Source organism: Euleptes europaea, chromosome 3 (genome assembly GCF_029931775.1).
Source record: "Euleptes europaea isolate rEulEur1 chromosome 3, rEulEur1.hap1, whole genome shotgun sequence".
NCBI classification, from domain to species: Eukaryota; Metazoa; Chordata; class Lepidosauria; order Squamata; family Sphaerodactylidae; genus Euleptes; species Euleptes europaea.
Genome location: NC_079314.1, coordinates 1,216,659 through 1,242,799, shown reverse-complemented (window position 1 = coordinate 1,242,799; position 26,141 = coordinate 1,216,659). Strand labels below are relative to the sequence as shown.

The following is a 26,141-nucleotide window of genomic DNA, read 5'->3' as shown; positions in this document are numbered from 1 at the left end:
GACTCTGTCAGCACAAGGACCAGTCAGGCGTGTCTTGCGTGCCCAGGGCCCCCCACGCCCGCCCACTCAGGACCTGGCAAGGCAGCCACGGACCAAACTGCCCCCACCTCAGCCGTGGCGTGACCTCCCACTCCCACCCCTCCAAGGCTGCCTCCTCCGGCCCTCACCCGCCACAGCAGTGGCTTGAAAGGGGGAGAGAAAAACACCACAGTCCTCAGGTGCCAGTTTGGCCACCCTAATTTAGAGGGACACGGTGGTGCCATTAAAGGCATTAAGGTTGCCAACTGGCCAGAGGAGCGGGTGGGAAGCAAAGCTAGAGCGCGACAGCCGGGCTTGTTTTTTGCGCCTTTCGTGGGAGCGGCCGAGGTCTGCAGGAATCAGGAGTGAGAATTTTCACAGCGTAAAGAAAAAACATCATCACCTGCCAATGTCTGCACACCACATTGTTGTTAAAGGGCATGGCTCTGGGGGCCTGTGGAAAAATTGGCAGCCAGGTCCAGTGGGGGAGGGGGGAAATAAGCTAAAAGGCAACTGAGGTAAGGGTTTGCAGCAGGTCAGCTCTGACAGAAATCATCCCCTTGCCCAAAGACACAGATTTGGCAGTGTGGTATAGTGCTTAGACTCAAGAGACCCAGGTTCAAATCCCCACTCTACCAGGAAGCTCGTGGGGTGACCTTGGGCCAAACACACTTTCTCTCTCTCTTTTTCTCTTTCAGGCTAACCTCACAGGATTGTTGTGAGGATAAAAAAGGGATAGGAGAACCATGTAGACCATGGGTCCCCAAGCTTTTTGAGCCTGTGGGCACCTTTGGAACCCTCACATAGGGTGGTGGGCCAACCACACCCACACCCACGCACACACGCACACACACACACCCAGAGGAAGCCCAAGGGCGGAAGACAAGAGGAATGATTGTTTAAAATACACTGGGAAAGAGTGAGAGAATAAAACCTACACTGTGGTTATTACAAACTGTTTAGATCAGATCTCCAATGGCCAATGATCTCCAATGGCCCCGCTGGGCAAAAGCCCCATTTGCCCCCCCCCATTTCTAAAAAACACTTGGTGGGCGCCAAGAGAGGTGTTGGCGGGCACCATGGCACCCACGAGCACCATGTTGGGGAACCCAGATGTAGGATAATACATACTATTACTATTATTTGGGGAGGGGCCATGGCTCAGTGGTGGAACATCTGCTTGGCTTGCAGAAGGTCCCAGGTTCGGTCCCCAGTATCTTCAGTTAAAGGGGCTAGGCAAGTAGGTGATGTGAAAGACCCCTGCCTGAGACCCTGGAGAGCCGCTGCCAGTCAGAGTAGACAATGCTGACTTTGATGGACCAAGGGTCTGATCCAGTATAAGGCAGGTTCATGTGTGTAGAATTGGGGGTGGGGGGGTGGATAGTAGACCAAATTGGACTTTCTGTTTTGTTTGGGGTCAGGTGAGCTCAATTGTTTATTTTCTTGACCTCAGGAGTTTCCACTGGGATGGAACTTGAGAAGACAGGACTTAAAGGGTATTTAAAATTACAGCACTTCAAATCCTTTTTTAACAAGACAAACCTACAGTTTAAAGTGCTGTAAAAATCTTCCACAAAGTCTCCCCAAGAGAGATCCAACATCAGGCTACAAGGAAGGAAGGAAGGCCAGATTTTCCAGGGTCAGGGTTCCCACATCTTTCAAAGTTGCCTCAAAGGGAAAAATTGTTGAATGGCTGAGCTTGCCAACCTGTTTGTTTGTTTGTTTGTTTTTCCTGGCAGGGCTCCTATGCTTTTTGCAGCTGTGGGGTAGGCAAAAAAATTTATCAACAGGTTACTAAGATGAGCTTGCTAATTTTCGATGGCTAAGCAAGTGTTTAAAAAGCACAAGAGCCCTCCCATGGGGAAAAAAATTGGCATAAGAAATATTAGGGTCCCTCTCTGCATACAATCTTTCATACACTCTTAATGTACAGTCACATTTGGGAGCAAACTGGAGTGCGCAGCCACAGTCCCACTTACAGGGTTAAAAAAAAAGACACACACACCCCTCCAGCTTCTTCCCTGTGAAAAACAGGTGCAGTTGAGAAGCCAAGCCAAGCCGGTCCACTTTGTAACTTCCTGTATCCACTTATTAAACTTTTATATGGCACGCTTAATGCACAAAACACTTTACGATATTTAATTTGTCCTCATTCAACCTTAAGCCCATTATTATTTCCACTTAGGCAGGTAACAGGAGATTGAGGGTATTATTGGGAGCCTAATTCAGCCTTGCAAAGACACCCCCTCTCACCAATTCTGCCGGTGCAAGGGGCAAAGATTCCTCCCCTTCCCCAGATTTTACCAGAGTAAACTGCAGAACAAGCTGTGTATTTTAATTGTTTAAAAAAAGGAGAGAGATTCCCTGCATAAAGAAAAGTACAGTGTCAAGGAGAACAGTTCACTTTCCCTGTGAAGCTAGTTTTCTATTAGCAGAGAGGTGTTTTTTTTCAATGAAGGAACTGTTCAAACATTCAATCCACCACCATGCAGGTGGGCAAATTCATATTCAAACATAAACACAAGCCACGTCACCACTTAACTTGGCTGCATATATAATCCGGCCCTCAGGAAGAATGCAGCTGAAAGGACAAGGGAAAGAATTATTACTAGGGCTTTGTGGGAGGCAAAATTACAGACGCTCAGTTAGGAACGGAGAAGAAGCAGGATACAGCACCAAAAAAACCCCACAGGGGCCTGTTTTTAATGTGAGTAGGTGGGAATGAATTAGGGACTATGACATGTTTATTTGCTATTTATAAAGAATTGTTGAAATCCTCTCTTTATTTGTTGCTCACTTCCCACCCACCTCAAAAAAAAACCTTCCGATCAATCGGACAATAAGCCCTTCAGGAATACGCCTGTCTTTTTGGTAGAATCATAGCTTTCAAACTTTCTACCTTCGAGGAACACTTCCCCAGATGGAGTTGTCTGTGAGAAACAAAACGAGGATTCTGGGATACATCCTAATGGTGCTTCAGTTCACACCACACAACAGCCAGTTCTGTGGAACTGCACTGTAGCCCCCATTCTGCCCATGACTGGCCGTCACTGGGGACAGGGGGCAGAATATCATGACATCCAGACACGGGGCAACCTGCATCAGTTGCTATAGACAGGGAACTCAACACAGGGCTGCCATTTTCAGCAGAAGCCCCAGTGGCAGAGAGGTCTACCGAGCACTCTGGCAGTTAACTACCTGGAGGGACCAGGGCCGACCACAGGGCTGCCAACTCCAGGTTGGAGATTCCTGGAGATTTGGGGGTAGAGCCCAGGGACGGTGGGGTTTGGGAAGGGGATGGACCTCAGTGGGGTATAATGATATAGAGTCCACCCTCCAAAGCAGCCATTTTATCCAGGGGAACTGATCTCTGTAGTCTGGAGATCAGGTGTCATTCCGGGAGATCTCTAGGCTGAACTCGGAGGCTGGCAACCCTAAGCACACTGTGCAAGGAAGTGTAAAAAGAGAATTACTAGAGAAAGGGGCACCCTCTGGGGGAAAGTGTTTCCTTCTGGAGAGGAGCACTTAGAGCCCCCTACTCCTTGGCTCTTGCCACAGCCCCCACTACTGTTCTCTCCTACAAAGGGAGCTGGAAGAGTAGTGGAGGATGTCTCATGGCTTACCCAGGGCTGTGTCTCCTGCCGACCTTGCAGAGGAGGCCGAGGTGGGGAAGGATCAGCTCTGCGGGAGTACCAAGCACTGCCAGCAAACCCTAAATATGCTCATGCATAAGTAAAGGCAATGCCAAGAGAAGATTCATCAGGAAAGATTTGTTCTGGCACAGTGCAAAGCTAACCAGCATTGTATACTCATAGAGCAGTCTCTCCACTATGTTCGCACACTCATGAAGCTGCCTTAAAGTGAATCTATCTAACCCATATGAACCCCGTGGCGCAGAGTGGTAAGCTGCAGTACTGCAGTCCAAGCTCTGCTCATGACCTGAGTTCGATCCCAATGGGAATCAGTTTCAAGTAGCCGGCTCAAGGTTGACTCAGCCTTCCATCCTTCCGAGGTTGGGAAAATGTGTACCCAGCTGGCTGGGGGTAAAGGGAAGATCACTGGGGAAGGCACAGGCAAACCCCCCTGTAAACAAAGTCTGCCTAGTAATGCTTGCACAGGGGAACTTTACCTTTTTATCTGACTCATACAGTGAAATCCTAAACAGATTTATACCCTTCTAAGTCCACTGAAGTCAATGTGCTTAGAAGGGCGTAAGTTTCAGATTGCACTGTTAGTCTATCAAAGTCAGTACTGTCTACTCAGACAGGTATCAGCCCTCCAAGATCTCAAGTGGAGTCTTTCACAACACCTACTGCCTGGTCCTTTAACTGGTGATGACGGATTTGAACCTGGGACCTTCTGCATGCCAAGTAAGTGTTGTACCACTGAGCCATGGTCCCCTCCCATGGGGGACTGAGAAAAAACACACATGTACATCACAACTGAGTTTTGAATAAGGTTGCCAGGTCCCCCCCTAGCCACCGGCAGGGGATGGATGGGTAGGGTAGCCAGATCCAGGATGGAAACTCCTGGAGATTTGGGGGTGGAGCCCGGGGAGGTCAGGGACCTCAGTGGAGTACAATGCCATACGACCCACCCTCCAAAGCAGCCATTTTCTCCAGGGGAACTGACCTCTGTAGTCTGGAGATGAGCTGTAATTCCAGGGGATCCCCAGACCCCACCTGGAGGCTGGCATCCTTAGTTTTGAACCGGGAGACTCCCAGGGAGCTCATAGCTCAGTGCTCGCAACTGCTACATCACACACAAATTCCAAACATTGTACATTTAGGAAAAAACCGTAATAAAACTTATAAAACAATTATCCCGGGGTCAGGATAGGAAAGCTGAGCTCCATCACATCTCCGCACATTCGTTTTTACCACTCACTGTTCGGGGCTGGAATCGTAACGTTACCAGGGCCTGTATTAGGGCAGTCACCCGATTAAAGAAATCCCCGCTAATTGTATGCATTGGGTTGATTAATTGATTAAATCTGCATGCATCTGCAAAGGAACAACAGTTCTCGAGACAAAAGCGTACGTCTTTTGTTTTTAGACGAAACACAGATGTGCCACAGCAGGCAGCGGCGGAGAAAAGGCATTCCTTCCTGAGCAAGAGAGGGGAGGAGGAATGCCTCTTTGAAGATGGCGCCCCAGCACCAGCGGTTTTTGTGTGCATTTGCACCCAAAATGCATTTTTGTGTGCATTTGTACCCAATAATAATAATAATAATTCACCATTTCAAAAAAAAAGGAAAGATTCATTGCTCATTGAATCAGGAAACATTTTAAACTGATCAAAATATTTTACTCGATTCACCTAACCAATTGCTCTTCTAAACATTGCAGGCAGTAATGGTGTAGTGTAGAGCCCATGTGGTGTAGTGATTAAGAGTTCAAATCCTCACTCATGCTGTGGAAGCTTGCTGGATGATCTTGGGCCGGTCACATTCCCTCAGCCTAACCTACCTCACAAGGTTGTTGTGAGGATAAAACTGAGGAGATTAAAATTATGTAAGCTGCTTTGGGTCCCCATTGGGGAGAAAGTAGGCTTGCCAGCTCTGGGTTGGGAAATACCTGGAGATTTTGGGGGTGGAGCCTGAGGAGGGTGGGGTTTGTGGAGAAGAGGGACTTCAATGCCATAGAGTCCAATTGCCAAAGCGACCATTTTCTCCAGGGGAACTGATCTCTGTCACCTGGATATGTTGAAATAGCAGGAGATCTCCAGCCACCACCTGGAAGCTGGCAACCCTAGGAGAAAGGCTGGATACAAATGAATTAAATACATAAATAATGTCTCACCTCAATTCCCCTCTGTTTAGCAACACTTTACGGACTGCCTTCCCCCAGATAAACCTACCTCCTCACTCCGGTCATCTTCAGAGGCCCTGCTTAGGTTGCCCCCGTCATCTGAGGCTAGAAGGGTGGCGACCTGAGAAAGGGCCTTCTCCATCGTGCCACCAAAACTTTGGAACTCCCTCCACAGGGAGTTTTCTCCCCCGTACTGGTGTCTTCCGCCAGTAGGTGAAGACTTTAGCTTTTTATGCACGGGTTGTTTTTGTGGCGATCACCCCCCCCCCCCGACTACTTCTGGGCTTTGTTTTAATTGTGCACTTCTTTTCCGACCTTTAGAAGTCACTTAGCTTCTCTACCCACGTTTCCCCCGTGTTTTCTGGATGCCATGGTCCACCGGAAAAGATGTGCATAATGAAAACCAAACCCCAAAGTAGTTGGGGGGTGATCGTGAATAAAAGGCCTTTCTTGTTTCATTCGGCATACGCCCAGTAACGGTTATTGATCCTCGTATTGTTTGTTATATGTTTTTACTGAATTATTTTTATAACTTTAAAAAAATTTAATTGTTCAAATGTTTGTTTAAAAATTTATGTGCGAGATTGGATAGAAAGGTGGCATTAAAATGTTTCAAATAAAATAAAATAATATATTTCCTGAGGTCACTGAAGTCCTACCTCTTCTCCATTGAAGCCTTCTCTGGCTTTGGAGATTTCACCAAGTACCGGTATTCCCTACACAAGTTTACCTTGGTCACCATGAGGAGTACAAACTTGAAAATTCATAGTATATGGACTTCTCTATCAAACCACTTGAGTGAAACCATGGAGTAGATGTCATCCAAAGGACAAGTTTGAGAAAATACCTGCTCTGTCTTAAGGAATCAGGGGGCACATCACAAAATACCATCTCATTTATCCTCACCAAAACCTAGACAGGCATGCTCGTGCCAAAGATCACCATTTGTCTACGTCTTCCTTAGTGGATCATCAGAATATTGAACACAAGACCTTCCACCTTCAAACCCAGCACTATCTCTGATCATAGCAGCCATAATCAGAACTGAGCACAGACTTAACTGAGAACACAGGTTTTGTCTATTGACGCACCACTGAATGAGTCAGGATACCAACCAAAGGGCGCTTAACCCTAACGCCTTCTTTGTTTGTAATGAGCAAAAGAAACTGCTACCACTAATGCAATGGAAGCTGCTCACTTCTACTGGTCCGTAACTTGACTCATCAGTCAGAGTCAGCAGCCAAGGTGCGCAGAGACAGAGCCTCTAGTGAGGTTCATAGTGGAGCAGGAGGAGTTAAAGAGCCCTTTGCCTGAGACTCTGAGAAAACAGCCCAAATATGTGCCCTGGCAAAGCCTGGACTGCTGTCCTGATTGGCAAAGCCCTTCCAAAGCTGCTCCACTGACCTCATTGGGGATGTTAAAGAGCCCTTTGCCTGTATCTCTGAGAGCCTGAGGAGTAGAGCCTGAGGGGTAGAGGGGTAGAGCCTGAGGAGGGTGGGGTTTGTGGAGGGGAGGGACTTCAATGCCATAAAGTCCAAATGCCATTTTCTCCAGGTGAACAGATCTCTATCAGCTGGAGATCAGTTGTAATAGCAGGAGATCTCCTACCACCACCTGGAGGTTGGCAACCCTATGGATCGAGCCCTAAATCGACTACCTCCACTCTGCACTGAGGGCCTACCTGACCACATCCACACTTAACAGTTATGGGTAAAACTCCTTCGCCACCTCAGCTGGTGGTGGGACACGCACATCCATGCAGGATTTCACTGTGTTCCCCCCCCCCATAGGCGTTGCCTGCAGCTGATGCATGCCGAACTGCCCGTGGAGGAAAGGGTCCTTAAACCCAGCTCATTTCCTTCACTGAACATTAGAAGGCAAGCTGCATTACAGCAGTTCTTAGTAGGAAGCCCCTGATTAGCTGCAGGCAAAGCCCTAGTAAGAGTTTAATGGGATCAAAGGCCTCCTGCCCTTCCAGCTGCAATCCCAGCTAGGAAAAGGGCCCAAGAGATAATCAGCTTACCAAGTGGTTGGCGGCAGCTGTGCCCCCCGCGAGGGGGGGGGGCTCATTCCCTAGGCCTTGTCTTGATCCAGAACCCATCTTTAAAACCCTCAGCCTGCTAGGGGGGCTACTTTGGAAGGTGGACTCTATGGCATTATATCCCATTGAAACCCCTCCCCAAACCCCACCCTCCTCAGGCTCCACCCCCAAAATTTCCAGGTATTTCCCAACCCAGAGATGGTAACCCTAACAAGCATGGAGGAATGTGCCCAGCCCATGTTGTGAGTTTTCCGCCTTAATGTGATAGTGATATTGTATGTGTGTGATGGCGGGGGTGGGGGTTACAAGTTTGTGCAGAGCCCAAAAAATTATGGGTGGATGTCACAATTGGTCAAAACCCATCAGATGAAGATCAACATAACTTTTACCAAAGAAGAGCGGGAACAGAACACTGTTCCAACCTGTGTTCAGAGAGTCAAGGGCAATTTTTGTGGTGGAAAGTGCAACCCTGGAGGGTTTTCAAGGCAAGAGAGGAACAGAGGTGGTTTGCCATTGTCTGCCTCTGCATAATGACCCTGGACTTCCCTGGTGGTCTCCCATCCAAGTACTAACCAGGGCTGACCCTGCTTAACTTCTCACAGCCAGTATGGTGTAGTGGTCGAGTATAGGACTAGTATCTGAGAGATCAAGGTTCAAATCCCCACTCTGCCATGGAAGCTCACTGGCAGTCACATACTCTTAGCCTAACCTACCTCACAGTTGTTGTGAGGATAAAATGGAGGAGAGGAGAATGATGTAAGCTGCTTTGGGTCCCCATTGGGCAGAAAGGTGGGACGCAAATGAGTTAAATTAATAACGAATCTGACAAGATTGGGCTAGCCTGGCCCATCTGGATCAGGGCAAGGGCAATTTTAGGGTCATTCTAACCCTTTTCTCATCAGTCTTCTAATCCTGGTAAATGGGACCAGATCCCTTTTCAGGAATCAGTACATGCTTCCCCCCTTCTTCCTTTTGATCCTCACAACTAGCCTGAGAAAGGGCCTTCTTGGTTGTGGCTCCTAAACTTTGGAATTCTCTCTCCAGGGAGATGGACCTCTTTGTTTTGTTTGGTGCTCCCTCAGTAATGAGGAGGAGGAGGAGAAGAAGAGTTGGTTTTTATATGCCGACTTTCTCTACCTTTTAAGGTGAATCAAACTGGTTTACAATCTCCTTCTTTCCCTCTCCCCACAACTGACATCTTGTGAGGTAGGTGGGACTGAGAGAGTTCAGAGGGAACTGTGACTTGCCCAAAGTCAGCCAGCAGGCTTCATGTGGAGGAGCGGGGAAACCAACCCGGTTCTCCAGATGCATGCAATTGTTTTAAATAAAATAATAAAGACATAATAAATGCAACCACCCTGTGAGGCAGGTTAGGTTGAGAGAGAAACTGCTTTAATATTACCCAGGGAGCTTCACAGCAGAGGGGGGATTCGAACCCAGAGCTTCCCAGTTGTAACCCTACACTCTAGACACTGAATCCACATGGGCTCTCTTAGATACCTGAATTTCCAATCCTGGAGATTCCCTATACTCAGGATCTACCTGTAACTCTTAACATGCAACTTATAATGCTTTATTCAGAAACCTCTATTGCCCAAAGCCCTCCAGTGTATAGACAGCCAACTTACCCACTAGATGCTGGGAACATTCACCCTCCACCTTCTAAAAAGCTGTTCAAGGGTGGCCCCAACTTGATTTCAGAGGCTTTGTAAAGCAGAATTATTTCATTTTGCTCAACAGAACCACAAGGCTTGAGTAAGCAAACTCACATTTGCAAGACAAATCCACAAATTGTCTCCACCAGCCAGGCTTAATTTTGAAAGACAAAGATCCTTTCTGAGCAGTATCCTCTCCATTGGCTGGGGCAGTGGTCACATTGCAGGAAGAAAGCATTCTGCACATGCTCAGAACATTCTTTTTGTTAAAAAATTACTTCTCGTGATTCAAAAATGGCTGCCTGATATTTTTTTAAAAAACCACCTGTTTGGCCCAGACTAGCCTGATTGCAACAGATCTCAGAAGTTAAGCAGGGTCAGCCCTGGTTAGTATTTGGATGGGAGACCACCAAGAAAGTCCAGAGTCGCTACACAGAGGCAGGGCAATGGGAAACCACCTCTGTTGGTCTCTGCCCTGGCCTGGATGGCCCAGACTATCCCAATCACATGAGATCTCAGAAGCTAAGCAGGTTTGGCCCTGGTTGGTACTTGGATGGGAGACCACCAAGGAAGTCCAGGGTTGCTATGCAGAAGCGAGTAGTGGTAAACCACCTCTGAATGTCTCTTGCCTTGGAAACCCTACAGAGTCGCCATAAGACAGCACCTTTCACCACCAGTTAAAAAAAACACACACACCTGATCTAGGGGTCTACAGCATGCAGACGTCCCACACCTCAAATTCCTACTAGGAAAAGATGATGTCTATTGAGAATATGTGAAGATATCCCAAAGATGCCCACTCACTCCACCTTCTTGCCACCTCTCAGCCTCAAGATAGGCACATGGACCTCCTCTAGGCTGCTACACCCTTTGCCCCCTCCCCAAGGAAAATCCAGCCTTCAAGGAAACATTACAATACAACCACTCTGGCCTCTGCTTCCAAAGCAGCATGACATCCGAGTATGGCCTCACAGGAAGAAGCACTCAACCTGATAATAATACCATCCACATTTTTGCACGACTCAATAGCAACAGCAGTAACAACCCCAGGAAGCAAGCCAGGAAGCAACACGTCCCTTTCATTTGCCGTTGAACACATGAAGCTGCCTTATACTGAACCAGATCTTCGGTCCATCAGAGTCAGTCTTGTCTACTCAGACTGGCAACGGCTCTCCAGGGTCTCAAGCAGAGGTCTTTCCCATCACCTACTGCATGGTCCTTTTTAACTGGAGATGTCGGGATTGGGGATTGAACCTGGGACCTTCTGCATGCCAAGCAGATGCTCTACCACTGAGCCACGGCCCCTCCTCATTCACGGTCCCACAGCTGACGGGGAACAGGGGCTGTTCATCTCCTGACATCCCAGTCAAGAAAGAAGACATTTTACACTTTTCCTTTATTACAGCCCACTCATAGGTACTAATACAGTCCCTTGGTGCTCAATAGGGCCGCCTCCCAGGGAAGTGTGCATAGGATCACAGATGTAGCCTGAATTAATGTTACGCATCTGACATCTTTACATCTCTTGAATGGCTGTCTGTTCTATAGAGCCAGCGGGGTGTAGTAGTTAGGTTGTTGGACTAGAGTTTAGGCGTAGGTTCAAATCCTCCACTTTGTCATGGCTAGGGTTGCCAGCTCCAGGTTGGGAAATACCTGGAGATTTTGTGGGTGGAGCCTGAGGAGGGAGGAGTTTGGAGAGAGGAGGGACTTCAATGCCATGGAGTCCAATTGCCAAAGCAGCCGTTTTCTCCAGAGGAACTGATCCCTGTCACCTGGAGTTCAGTTGTAATGGCGGGAGATCTCCAGCCACCACCTGGAGGTTGGCAGCCCTAGTCATGGAACTTGCAGGGTGATCTCATAGCCTATCTCAGGAGAACACTGAGACACTCAGAACAGTGTACTCCTTGAAGGATGGCAGGACATAAAAAGCACTGAATAAATATTGTAGTGTCTTATTTATTTCTTTAAGACAAAATACATTTGTTTAATAAAAGATTCCTGATGGTGCATTTAAGGAAAACATATACACTTCAGAACCACCACCTTATACAATTGGGGTATGCAGCTGTGAGGATGGATGGACCCTGAAAAAATTAGACACCCCCCATTTTGAACCTCCTGGTGATCACCTAAAGGCCAGTTCATGATGACGTCCCCGCCAATTAACCTTCTTGGTTCATGCAACGGTCTGGTTCATGCAAATACTGGAAGTCACAAGAGACTTTCTTGGCCTCCACTTTACAAATCGGTGGCAGACAGACATAACCAGGCTTGGGCAGGTCAGCCCCATATTTTGGGAAGCCGAGGTGGCTCCAGAGGATGGCAAAGTCCGTCGTTTGCCAGGGCCCCAAGACCTGCAAAGGTGCCACCCCCTAACTTTGCACAGAGAAACCATGGTAGTCAGAGGCAGCAGACAGAGAGGGGTTGCATGCTTTGCCTCTGGCAGTTCAAGGGCCCCCAGTGCCCAGAGCTGGCACTGGGGAAAGCAGTGGCCTGCCAAAAAAACCGTGGCTGCACATAGGTGGGCTCCCCAAGGCCAGGGAGCCACTGAGAAGCAGTCCCTGCAAACACAGGATGCCACATTATTTTTTGCTGGTATGATTTACTGTTCTTATGTCAAGCCATCAATAATCTACGTATAAATATAAGCAACCGGTCCACCAAAAAAAAAAAAAATCAGAAGGCCACAGAAAGTCCCTTGCCCCAAAGAGCTTACAATCTAAATTTTGACAGAGGGAAGGTAAGTAGGGTTGCCAACCTTGAGGTGGTGGCAGGAGAGCTCCTGAGATTGCAACCAAACTCCAGGTGACAGAGATCAGTTCCCAACTTCCCCGGGAGAAAATGGCCGCTTTGGAAGGTGAACTCTATGGCATATTGTACCCCATTGGCATCCCTCCTCTCCCCAAACCCTGCCTTCCTCAGGACCCACCCCCAAAATCTCCAGGTATTTTCCAATCTGGAACTGGCAACCCTAAAGGTGAGGGATGTATAATAGGCGTTGACTGGGAGCAATGTACACATAGGGGCTCCGGGAGGGAGTTTCAGGCTGTCCTGGAGGGAGGCCCTCTGCCCTTCCTGCTCTCCTAACAGAGGGCACCCCCCATGAACTGAAAGCACAAAGGCCTTCCCCTGCACCCACTGGATCAGCCTTGCCCAACGTGTCACCCGTCCAGGCCTGATGGCTCTCCAGCCGCTTCTTACAGCCTGCTGGTTCGTCCCGTGATCGCAGCCCCGGCCAGGATACAAAACCCACAGATTTCTCAGGCCCTGCCGCGCCACCATACACAGCTCGGTGGGCAGGTCTGGCCTAGATCCTAGGAACACGACACTCTCCCGCAACAAAGGACAACTCTCTCCTATAGTGTCCTGGTCCAGCTCCTCAAAGCAGGAGTGGTACCAGAAGCCCAGAAGTCTTGATCCTGCAAAGGATGCCCATAAGCATCCAGAGAGATGCACAAGGGCTACAAGCTCCACGTCCTCTCTATGCCTTAAGGGTCTCCCCCTATCCCCTGCTATATGCCAGGATCTACTCTGTAGGGAATTATAGCCGCCGCCGCCCCCCCCCCAATGACAGGCCCCTCTGCCTCCCGATTACGGCCAAGACTTTGCAGCCTGAAGACCCCCCTGCTGCCCTCTGTTGCCCATATGAGCTGTAATCTGATCTTCGATCCACTTCTGCCCAGATGCTAAGGTCCCCCTAGCACCAAAGCACTGCCCCCCCTTCCGCTCCCCACTCCCCGCTCCTTCTCGGCCCCAGGAAAGATCTGACACCAGGGCCCGGCCGTCTCCGCCATGGCTTGTCACAGCGATTTGGTTCCTGACTCAGAGCTGTTTCTGTCTCTGCCACAGCTGTGGGGGGGGGTGTGTGTGGAAGAGATGCTAACCGGGGCTGGCAAGGCCACGGCCTTCCCTCTTTCCTTACCACCCGCCGCCCCGACAACCACCCAGCTGGGATGAACCGCAGCACCCGGGCTGAGATGAAAGGGGGCACACGCAGGCAGACTGGTAGGGGGAGAAGAAGAGGGCGTAAACAGGGAGTAGAACTGGGGGGGGGGTGAAATCCCCAGCGGAAGCATGGGGGAAAGGCTGAGAAAAGAAAGAGAAGAAAGGGACAGGGAGGGATGGGAAAGTCTGAAGCTGTTGGGGGCGTTCAGGAGGAACAAGACAGGGGACACTTGTGTGGGGTTTGGGGAAAGAGGGAAGCAGGATGCCCAAAGCAGAAAATCCCAATGGTGCCTGCCATTTTTGTAAAAGATCAAACAATAAAGCAAACAACCAATGAAAAAAGAAAATATGCTCCCCTTCTGTAGCAGCCGAATACATGCTATCTGTGGTGGTCAGTTTCATTTTGCCAAGCCTTCTACAGGGAAAGAAAAGGGTGTTGGATGATCAATTCCAGGGAAAGAGAGGGAGTTTGGAGGTGTGGGGTTAACAGAGGTCATCCCACCACACTAAATGGAGAAAGGCAAAGGAGTCTGGGAAGTAAGGAGCCGGGTGCATGTGGGGATTTGGGGGCCAGACATCCCACCAAAGGGAAATTGGGCCTTGTACCTTGGAGGGGAAGAAGGATTTGGAAGTGGTGGCTTCCCAGCCAAGGACCCTCCCCAACTGGGCTTGGCCAGGAGCAAGGCAGCTGGGACCTGGGTAAAGGAGGAGGAAGAAGAAGGAGTAGGAAAAGAAGAAGAGTTGGTTTTTATACCTAATTTTCTCTACCTTTAGGTACAGGTCCCCTGTGCAAGCACCAGGTCATTCCTGACCCATGGGGTGATGTCACATCCCAACGTTTCCTAGGCAGACTTTGTTTACGGGGTGGTTTGCCAGTGCCTTTCCCAGTCATCTTCCCTTTACCCCCAGCAAGCTGGGTTCTCATTTCACCGGCTACGGAAGGATGGAAGACTGAGTCAACCTTGAGCCGGCCACCTGAAACCAACTTCCGTTGGGATCTACCTTTAAGGAGACTCAAACCGGCTTACAATCTTCTTCCCTTCCTCTCCCCATAACAGACACCTTGTGAGGTAGGTGGGGCTGAGAGAGTTCAGAGAGAACTGTGACTGGCCCAAGGTCCCCCAGCAAGCTTCATGTGGAGGAGTGGGGAAAACCAACCTAGTTCACCAGATCAGAGTCCGCTGCTCATGCAGAGGAGTGGGGAATCAAACCCAATTCTCCAGATTAGAATCCATCGCTCTTAACCACTACACCACGCTGGCTCTTCCATCTGTTGGGAAAGGGCAGGGTACGGGCAGCTAGGGAAGGCAGGAGTCACCTGTTAGAGTTTTCGCCCTACTGATGTGGGGAAAGAAACGGGGGCTGCCTGTGGAAAATTCAGGGAGGAAGGGGGCACCTGTAGATAGGGTTGTCATCCTCTAGATGGCAACTAGATGGCTGGAGCTCTCTCGCTATTACAACTGATCTCCAGGCAACCGAGATCAGTTCACCTGGAGAAAATGGCCGCTTTGGAAGGTGCATTCTGTGGCATTGAAGTCCCTCCCCTCCCCAAACCCCACCTTCTTTAGGCTCCACCCCCAAATCTCCAGGTAATTCCCAACCAGGAGCTGGCAACCCTACCTGTAGGGCCACCAAGTGCAGAGGCGGCTCCTGCTCCTTTAGCAGTGTTGTACTAAAGAGAGTATTTTGGCAGGGGAAGCTTTTCCTGCAAGATTGGGAAAAGCTGCCCCTCCTGGAATTTTCCTTTTTCCATGCAGTTATAAACAGTACAGCAGGCCCATCTTTTACATCTGGCCTGTCCAGACACATTTATTGATTAGGAAGGGATGGAGATAAATGTGGTACATACATGCAGAATTCTGCACAGGAGAGGGCATTTGGTAAGACATTGGTGGGAGACTGGAGGAGATGCTGGGGGGGACGGGGGACGCACATGAGAGATTGTAATGGGAAGAACCAGGAGGGTTGTGAAGAAGAGGTCTTGGGAGGATGCAGAAGGAAGGCACAAGAAAATGTCAAAAGAAGGGGGAGAGAAGGGATGTACGGGAGGAAGGAATCTGAGAAAGAGTTGCTTGGGGCTAATAAATAAACTGTAGAGAGAGTCAGCTTGAGAAAGCGCTGATCCAGAACTAGACACATTGGCCTGCTTTACAGGGTCATTGTGAGCACTGTCTGAACACTTGGAAGGAATATGCGAAGTTAGAAGGGATTTCATGGTGGAGAAAAGGAGTGGCCTCAATAAGGAAAGGGAGTTGCTGGTGGGAACTGTTTAGAGAAAGGACCTCAAGGTAGACCTCAGGTGAATGTCAGGGGGTGTTTTTCACTCCATGGGGAGCAAAAGGGATTTACCATAGTCAGATCAGGTTTATTGACAGCTACTCGCTTGGTTGCCAGAGGTGGGTAAGCCCAGTATAGAAGTGACCAGGGAAAGTTGGTGATCATATTCTTGTTTTTTATTTTAAATATTTATTTTCTCCTGAAAACAGTAGGCCATAAAAAAAACACTAGTGCTGGTCAATATAAGGAAGTAACGTCATCCAAAAAAATTGGTAGGCCACTAACTTCTAAAGTCTTATTTGCAAGGTGGCAGATCCGGATGCTTGACTGTGGGGTGGAAGCCATAGAGGAGGTAAGGCCTCCTTCCAGAGGATAGCCGAAAGTAGGGTTGAAAAGATGAAGGAGGAGGGATGGAGACCCCCCTTCATTCAGCTGAGAGCCCCACCAAGATCCTGCAAACTCATCTCCCACACAATTTCAGCAACCATCGACCCAGAATTCCATTCTCCAAACTGAGTGGGGGGGGGGAGTTTATCCCCAGAGGAATGAGAAGGCCAACTGGGGAGATCTTTTGGCTTCTCCCCACCATATTCTGGATCTGCCCCCTTGATTCCTGTGCGTCTCCTCGCTTCATACCCCAGAGGGTGTCCCATTGACCACATCACTGGGCCAGGCCAGGCCGGAGAAGGAAGCAAGGGGCAGGCATGGTGCAAAAGGCCTTAGAGCTCTTTGGCCTAGATTGGGGGGGGGACCAGAGAGGCGATGGAAGGGCCGACGGGATGGGGGTGTTGTTTGGTTGCTGTAAATGGGTCTCCTCTAAAGTGACCGGGAATGTGTGTCCGAATGTCATAATTCATAATTTTGCTCACCGGGGGAGACGGGAAGCTGGGCAAAGATTAGGAGCACAGGCAAGAAGATATGACATACGGGAAGCAAGCGAGGGGCAGAGAATCTGCATGTAACTATGTGGCATTTCCCATTTCAGACCCTCCCCGCAAAAAACCACTTCATCTCATCCCACCAGCAGATAGGTTGCACCAAGTTAGGCTTCTCCTGCCCGCCCACCCACAACCTCCCACCACCCCAACCGCGACATTTGCCAGACCAAGCAAACCCCTTTCTGATCCCGGTGGCCCCCCTCTGATTCCAAAGCCTGGATTCCCAGATATTTCCCCCCACCATATAAGTGTGCAGTCCTTGGACAGAGAGTATACCAGAGGGACACAATACAAAGAGGCAGCCCCCCAATTTTTGCAAATTCTCCCCCCTCCCACACAAAAAACAACCCAAAAGAGCAAAGTATTCCAGACTTACGGAATCCGTGAACTGCGCCCCCCGGCCGGCTTCGTCTTCTAAGTCCCCTTTCTCTGGGGGAGCCCAGTTTTCTTCTCAGTCTTCTTTGGGGAAGAGACAGCAGCCTGGCCTTTCTCTTCTCCCCCCCCCCCCACAAACCGTCTTCTTTCTCAGAAAAATAAAATTGGACCCCCCCTCCCATTCACACACACACTCCACTCCCTAGAAATGTCTCTTCAATGGAGAAGTGGTAGAAAACTCCTGGATCACCTCTCCATCTGGAACTCCCCCCCCCCAAAAAAAAAAACAAAATTGCCACAAGAGAAAAAATGGGGGAGGGGGTTCGTCCAGAGGGGTCGTGTGCTCCGAGGGGGCTCGGGCCCCCCGGGTCCCTCCAAGCCAGACGTGGCACCAAGCAAGTTCAGGTTGCCTGGGGGCGCGGGGGGGGGGTTAATCAGTCGTCTCGGGAGTCAAAAGCCCACCGGCCCCCTCCGCTCCGGGGGGGGAGAACTGGCCATAGAAGAGGAAGCTCCCCATGGCCGTCTCTCCAGGATGCTGGGCCCCCCCTTATTGGGGGGGCGACCCCCCGTCAATGGAGCCTCCTCTCCTTTTCGCCTTTTTCCTGGCGTGTGTGTTGGGGGGGGGGTTTGCAAATGTTGATCTCCCGTCTGCAAGTGGGGTGGGAGGGCGAGGCAGACGCAGCCCCCCCCTCTTGCTCCCCCACCCCCCGTCCCTTCTGGCTCCGCTCTTCAGTCGCTGGACGGCGGCGGCAGGCTGGGCTGGGCTGTCCGGGCTCCACGTCCGCTCGTGGGTCGGAGGGGGGAGGACGGGGGTTATCCGGCCGCCCCCTCCCGTCTTCCCACCCACACCCCTCCCCAAAAGCCAGGCGGGGGAGGACAGAGGCTGCGATCTGTCGGCTGCCAAAGCCGCAGAAGCCGAATCGCTTCCCCCCCCTCCTTTTCCAGCTACACCCCCATGGCGAGTGGGGGTGGGCGATGCGCGGCAGTGGCGGGGCTCGAGGGGTCCCCGGGGGTGTCGAGGCCGGGAGGGGCGTTGGCCGGCGGCAGGGCTGCCTTTTTTTCTTCTCTGGCTGCCGGGGGGGGGGGAGATGGAGAGGGGGGGAGGGTGCGGGGGGGGGCGAGGGGCGCGTTGGCAGGCGCTGCAGCGCTTCTCCGGCGCGCACAGAATCTTGATGAGGTTCTCGCAGCAAACCGGATTCACTCCGGCGGCCCGCGAAGACCCCCCCCCCTCGGGGGGGGGGTGAGTGGGTAAGCCTTGCTTCGTGCCCAGGGCTCAGCCTGGGCACCAAATACAAAAGTGTTTCCCCCCCCCCCGCTTGGGAGGGGAATGAACGACTACCACTGAGCGTGTGCAAAGTGCCTATCCCTGAAGTAATTTCAGGGTTGCCAACTGCAGGTTGGGAAACGCCTGGAGATTTGGGGGTGGAGCCCGGGGAGGTCAGGGACCTCAGTGGGGCACGATGCCATACAGCCCACCCTGCATAGCAGCCATTTTCTCCGGAGGAACTGATCTCTGTAGTCTGGAGATCAACTAATTCCAGGGGATCCCCAGGCCCCACCTGGAGGCTGGCATCCCTATTTCATAGGCTCTCGATGATTGGAAGACCACATCTTTGCCTCTTTCAACTAACCCATTTCCACCTCTGTGCCATCTCCCCAATATCTTGCTTTTAGCCTGCAGGCTCCTTGCAGGTGGAGACCTGACCTTTGGTTTAAGAAATGGTGTAAAGTGCCCACTGACAGGGGATGGGCCGTGAATGCTAATCTTCATAGTGAGATATTGTGCACATAGACAGGTGCTCCAAAAGGAAAAGGCAGCTTCCCTGGATGCCACTCAAGCTGCCTGGCCCATCACTTTTTAGAAATTCAACACAGGTCAGAGATCCTCGGTGTTTGGCCATGGGACAAATTTTCAGCAATAAAACAAAATCCTGCGACATGTGAACAGTAAAAATATGGGCCTCTGAGCATGCATTAAGTGCCTTTCCCTCACTGCCAAGTAACCACAGACTGCCCACAGACATCTATAATTCTTAGCCAACCCCCACCCCAATTCTAAGCATATGTTTGGCATAGGGTACAGCTTCAAAGCCACTTCCATTCCATTGTTTATCCCGACAACTGACCTGCAAGGTTGGCCACCACTATGGTTCCAATGTTGCAACTGAAACGGAAAGGCCAGCACTTGGGCTATCCAGTGAGTTTGTGGCTGAACGGAGATTTGAACCAGGCACTTCTCCATTATTCATTCAGTTTATAGCTTCCTATAGAAAACACCAGATTGTTTACATGAAGATCTCAGTGGTCTCTCTCCAGATACAGATTCAAGGGAAACAGCATGTTCTATAGAAATCCATTATTTCCTGTAACCTTTTAGCTTGGAGGATTTGGGTTTTTAAATTTTATTTTATTTTAAAAAACATAGCCTTTTGAAGAGACAGACCAATAAGGGAAAGGGGCTGCTTCTTAACCCTTCCCCCTTGCACAGTTTTTCTGTTAAAATTACCTCAGCTGCTTTTAAAAAACCCCAGGAAAACATATGCATGCCTGTACGTTTTCCCCAGCAGAGATAAATGCAGTTTGCAGAGGGGGAGGCAATTTTCAGAGGAAGAGGAAAGGGTTAAGAAACTGCCCCCCCACAAACACGCACATTGGTCTCCCTCTTGAAATTTATAGCCACGGCAGCTACGTTTTAATATAAAAGCAAAATTTCTTAGAGCCACAGAACTGCGCATAATGTACATTCAGCTTTCATCCAGCGGCCCCATTAGCATGAGCAATGTTCACCACTGAAATGCTCCCAGCCAGCACACTCAAGTCCAGTCATGGGTCAGACATTTGATTCCAACGCTTTCTCCAAGAAGTTCAGTAGCACAACAGCCCTACAGGGTAGGTAAGAGAGAGAGAGAGAGAATTTAAGAAGGATGCTGACAAGCTGGAATGTGTCCAGAGGAGGGCAACAAAGATGGTGAGGGGTCTGGAGACCAAGTCCTATGAGGAAAGGTTGAAGGAGCTGGGTATGTTTAGCCTGCAGAGGAGAAGACTGAGAAGTGATATGATAGATAGACTTCAAGTATTTGAAGGACTGTCATATAGACAACAGAGCAGAGTTGTTTTCTATTGCCCCAGAAGGTTGGACAAGAACCAGTAGGTTGGGGAGGGACTGTGGCCCAGTTTGTAGACCATCTGCTTGGCATGCAGAAGGTCCCAGGTTCAGTCCCCGGCATCTCCAGTTCAAGGGACTAGGCAAGTAGGTGATGTGAAAGACCTCTGCCTGAGACCCTGGAGAGCCGCTGCCAGTCAGAGTAGACAATACTGACTTTGATGGACCAAGGGTAGAAGGCAACTTCATGTGTTCATGTGAAATTAAATCACAAGAGTTTTCAACTAAACATTAGGAAAAACTTTCTGACAGTTAGAGGGGTTCCTCAGTGGACTAGGCTTCCTTGGGAGGTGGTGGGCTCTCCTTCTTTGGAGGTTTTTAAGCAAGAAGAAGAGTTGGTTTTTATATGCCAACAGAGGCTAGATGGCCATCTGACAACTTAGACAGATTGTGAGAAGGAAGGGCAGGAAGAGATGAGCCAGTGCTCGGCTCTCATGGCCCTTTCTTAACATGCTCAGGGTAATGCTGATCGCCACTTTGGGTCAGGAAGCCATTTTCCTCCAGGTCAGATAGGCCAAGGATCCTGGAAGTTTTTTGCCTTCCTCTGAGCATAGAGCAAGGGTCATTGAGGGAGTGGTAATTGTGAATTTCCTGCATTGTGCAGGGGTTGGACTAGATGACCCTGAAGGTCCCTTCCAGCTTGATGTTTCTGTGTCTCTGTCCTTGGGGCTCCTTGTCTACCTCTTAGTCCAGCAGACATTTGAACTGGAGTTTACGGTATGCAAATCAGCCCTGCACACTGCTTCTCAGTGACGACCCCAAAGCCATAAAACATCCAGTCTTGCAAGTTCATCCAAGCTTGAGCGTTTTTCCAGGAGCAGCGGGTTGCGATTGGTTGGTCGGAGGGGGTCGTGCCAGTCCAAGTCTGAGTTAATTGGCTTTATTTTCTAATTTGCAACCTCGTATTTTCTCTAGTGGAGAAGTGATTGCAAATGATTGTGGCAGGGTTACAGCGCATTCTCCACCCAAAAAAAAAAAAAAAAAAAAAACCTGAGTATTTTTTTTCCAGTTTGGGGTGAGGTGAGGAGAGAAGGTTTATAAAATGATGAATGGGTAGAGAGAGTAGATAGCAGGGAAATTCTCTTATGATACTGGAACTCAAGGTCAGCCAATGCATTTGATTGTCAGTAGGTTCAGGGCCAAGAAAATAGTTTTTGCGCACAATGCATAAGTAATGTAAGGAATTCACTGCCTCCCGTGAACACGGGAAGCTGCTTTATACAGGCCCTCAGTCTGTCAAGGTCAGTTGGTCTACTCTGCCTGGCAGCAGATTTCTTGGGTTTCAGGCAAAGTTCTTTCCCATCCTTTTGACCAGAGATGCCAGGATTGAACCTGGGAACACCTTTGCCACAGCTTGCGGAGATGAAGATCCAAAAAGGTCATGTATAGCCATGAGAGCAAATTAAAAGTCATTTATAGCTATTTGTCATGTATAACAATTCTGCTTAGGATAGCAGGTCATGTATAGCTATTTGCCATGAGGGCAAATTAAAGCCTCCATATCCAAAGACAGTCTACCTTTTAATACTATTGGGGAAGAATGACAGGAGAGGTCTGTTCATGCCCTACTTCCCTGGCTGCTGTTGGGAACAGAACGGGTGCCCCCTTTGGCCTGCTACAGCTAAGCTCTGCTCATGCACAGAGAACTCACGTGAGGTTTATCTTGTATATATTTTTATTCCACAAATTGCTGCTCAGAGCTGCATTCCTGGTGCATCCCTAAAAAGTCAGTTAAGCTGGGTGACTACCCCAAGGTCACCTAGTGAGCTTTATGGCAAGATGGGGATTTGAACCCAGATCCCAGTCCAACCAGTCCAACCTTACAACCATTACACTACACTGGCTGCTTGGAACGTCTTCCTTGCTCATTCTCCAACACAAGCAATAAAAATATATTTAACCATTTCTTTAATGCTTTATAGCATTATCATGTTGTGTGGCTTTATGGTTGCCAAAGGCCTGGAAACGGGGGTAAATGTCCAAACCACCCCCTTTAATAGAGGCTTAATGGGATGTTATTTACTGGGTGGTGTTATTTACTTCCATGCCCTGAAAAGCTGCCGTTGCCAGTTTCTTTTTTTCTTTTTCTTTTTTATAAATTTTTTATTGCTTTTATAATACAAAAAAGAAAAAAAGGGGGGGGAAGAAAAAATATAGTAATAATAATAAAATCATAATCCAATACAGAAAAAAACATGAAATACACAAAAAACATATACAGCGCACTATTACGACCAATACTAATACATTAATATTTACTATCTTTTCTTTTTTTTAAAAAGGCCTATAGTGCCCCATACCCTACCACCCACCTATGTGCCCTTCACCATTGGACTTCCGGCGAAGTGTTATGACACTTATTATAATCATTAATTATTATTATTATAGTCATTAATTAAAAATCACATTGAACTATAATTCATTAACTATACCTTTAAAATCCGTTTTTGCCAATTTATCCCAATATGCGGCGGCCTTTAACCATGTGTGTTTAAATTCATCCATATCTTTACCATGTAAAGAATCTGTAATTTTGGCCATCCGCATATACATCCATAGTTTTTTTCTCCACTCTTTAATTGAAGGTTTATTTATTTGCTTCCAATTTTTAGCAATAGTAATTCTTGCTGCGGCAAAACTATATTGACATATGACTCTGTCACCTTTATCTAAATCTTTTTTTGGAATACCCAATAAACAAAAGGCAGGATCTTTTTTATTTTTAATTTAATCAAATTATTAGTTTCATTCAAAACCAAACGCCAAAATCTCCTAATTTTTTTACCACCAAACGTGCATAAATGTGCCGATATCTGTTCCACATTTCCAACAGAGAGCCTTATCATCTTTTTTCATTTTGCTTAATAATACTGGAGTTATGTACCATCTATAAAACATTTTATATAAATTTTCTCTTATTTCATTCGTAATAGTAAATTTAAATTTCTTTTTCCACAGATTTTCCCATATCTCCAAATCTATATTGTAACCTAAATCCCTCATCCATTTCACCATCACTGGTTTAATCCTTTCCTGTTCTAAATTCATTTCTATAAGAACTTTATAAATCCTTTCTATCAATCCTTTATTGCCCTTAGATAATATAATCTCAAATTTAGATTTGGTTTGATTAAAACCCAACCTATTATCTTTACTAAATACATCCCTTAATTTGTAATACATAAACCAATCCTTAATTTGAAGTTCTTCTCGGGATTTCAACACCCATATCCCATCTTTATATTCTATCATTTCTCTATATTTATTACAATCCAAATTTAAATGTGAACCCCTTCTCATAAAGGCTTCTATGGGGTTAATCCAACCAGGAGTTTTACTTTCAAAAAAACCTTTTTATTTATTCCACGTTTGTAATAAATTTTTCCTAATACTATGGGAATTAAATTCTTTATTTACTTTCTCCTTCTCATACCATAAGTATGCATGCCACCCGAATCGTAGTTTAAATCCTTCTAATTCTAATAACTTCGGGTTCTCCAAGAGAATCCAGTTTTTTATCCAGGTGAAACAGGCTGCTTGATAATAAATTCTCAAATCTGGCAATCCCAACCCTCCTGTTTCTTTCAACTCTATTAAATTATTATATGCTATCCTATGTCTTTCTTTGCCCCAAAGAAAACTCAGAATATCTTTCTTCCAATCCTCAAATATCTGAGCACCTTTCACTATTGGTAAATTTTGAAACAAAAAAAGCATTTTAGGTAGTACCATCATTTTGATTACAGAGATTCATCCCCACAATGATAACACCATTTTTTCCCAGCTTATCAAATCTTTCTTTATCTGTTGCCATTGATTTGCATAGTTGTATTGAAATAGATTGAGATTATTATTCGATATCCATATACCTAAATATTTGACTTTATGTTCAATATTAAATCCTGTCTTTTTAATTAATATTTGTTGTTGTGAGAGAGTCATATTTTTAACAAATATCTTAGTTTTAGTTTTGTTAATTTTAAAACCTGAAAGCTTTCCATAAACCTCCAAAATTGTATTCCATCTGTCTATTTGTTCAATCGGATCAATCAAAAAACATACTAAATCATCCGCATATGCTCTAACTTTATATTGATTTCTCCCTATTCGCACACCAACTACTTCATCGGTTTTTCTAAGATTATTCAATAACAATTCTAATACTAAAATAAACAACAAAGGGGAAAGAGGACATCCCTGTCTCGTTCCCCTTTGAATTTCAATCCTCGGTGATAATGATCCGTTTATTATCAAATTGGCAGTTTGTTGAGTATATACACTTTTTACAGCAGTTTTAAAATTCTCACCAAAGTCCATAAATTCTAGTACCTTAATCATAAACTGCCAATTAACATTGTCAAATGCTTTTTCCGCATCCAAAAATATCAAAGCTATCGGTGTTGTATCTTGTTCCGCATATTCTAAAAGATCTATTACCACCCTTACATTCTGACTAATCAATCTTCCTGGTAAGAATCCTGCCTGGTCTTCATGTATTAATTGGTTTAATACCCTTTTTAATCTAGTAGCTAAAATTGCGACAAATAGTTTATAATCAATATTTAATAAAGAAATCGGTCTATAGTTTTTAACTTCCAATATATCAGAGTTTGCCTTTGGTATTAGTACTATATTTGCTTGTTTCCATGTTTGAGGAATAATACCCTTTGTCAATGCTATATTCATCACTTCTATTAAGTAGGGATTTAACTGATCTTTAAATACTTTATAATAAAATGCGGTAAAACCATCTGGCCCAGGAGATTTATTTAGTTTACTTTTACTTATTGCTTCCTCTAATTCCTCTTTGGTTATTGGAGAGTCCAGCAAATCTTTATTTTCCTGTGTTATTTTCCCCCAGTCCCATTTGGTAAGATATGCATCCATTTCTATCTCTAAAACTACATTTTTTCTATATAAATTTGTGTAAAATTCCATAAATGTATCTGTTATCTCATCTTTGCCTCTTGTTATCTTACCCTTCCTTTTAATTTGAGTTATTGGTAATTTCTTGTCTTTATGTTTAAGCTGCCATGCTAACATTTTACCCGGTTTGTTAGCATGTTCAAAAAATCTTTGTTTATTATACATAGCTTTCCATTCAATTTCCTCCGCGATTAAGAATTCATATTGCTGTTGCCACTTTCTAATCTTATCCTGCTGTTCTTGTTTGGATATTTTATCCTGCAGTCTACTAAGATGTCGTTCCCCTTGTTTTATTTCCTCTAATACATATTTTTTTCTTTTTCTCCCTTTCTTTATACCATCTTGTATTTTGTTGAATTAATAATCCTCTAATTACTGCCTTACCGGCATCCCAAACTATATCTTCCCGAGTACCCTTACCTGTATTTTCCTTAAAATAATTCTGATTCTCCAACTTCAATTTATCCACTATTTTAGTATTTTTTTAAAAGAAAATCATTAATTCTCCAGGGTTTATATCTTCTATCCCCTATTTTAATTTTTACTGATACTGCATTATGATCTGATAATATCCTAGGCAAAATCTCTGAATCTTCTGATCTCTCTATCAAACCTTTCGAAAGCCATAACATGTCTATCCTGGAATGTGAAAGATGTCTCTGTGAGAAAAAAAGTGTATCCTTTCTTATTACCATTTGTCAATCTCCAGACATCAAACATATCCCATTGATCTATAAGAACATCAAAAATCCCCGGTAATTTACTTTCATTATTTGCTTTTTTCTTTTTCCCAGATCTATCTATCTTAGGTACCATTACACCATTAAAATTCCCCATCCATATCATTTTTTCTGTGGCATATTCGGCTACTAGCATTGCTAATTTATCATAAAATGCTTTTTGATTAATGTTGGGCGCATATATTCCAACAAGTAATAACTTCTGAAAACCACAAGTTATTTCCACCTTCAAAACTCTTCCCTCTATATCTTG

The 26,141-nt window shown here is 46.8% G+C and overlaps 1 protein-coding gene across 1 annotated transcript in view; it reads right to left on the bottom strand.

The window, feature by feature from the left end:
• GRIK5 (glutamate ionotropic receptor kainate type subunit 5) overlaps nt 1–17,098 on the bottom strand; it is an 89,754-nt gene extending 72,656 nt beyond the window's left edge. Inside the window, exon 1 of the mRNA XM_056847513.1 lies at nt 17,061–17,098. The gene's annotated coding sequence lies outside the window, so the exon portion shown is untranslated. The remainder of the gene's footprint in view (nt 1–17,060) is intronic.
• Nucleotides 17,099–26,141: the final 9,043 nt, after the last annotated feature.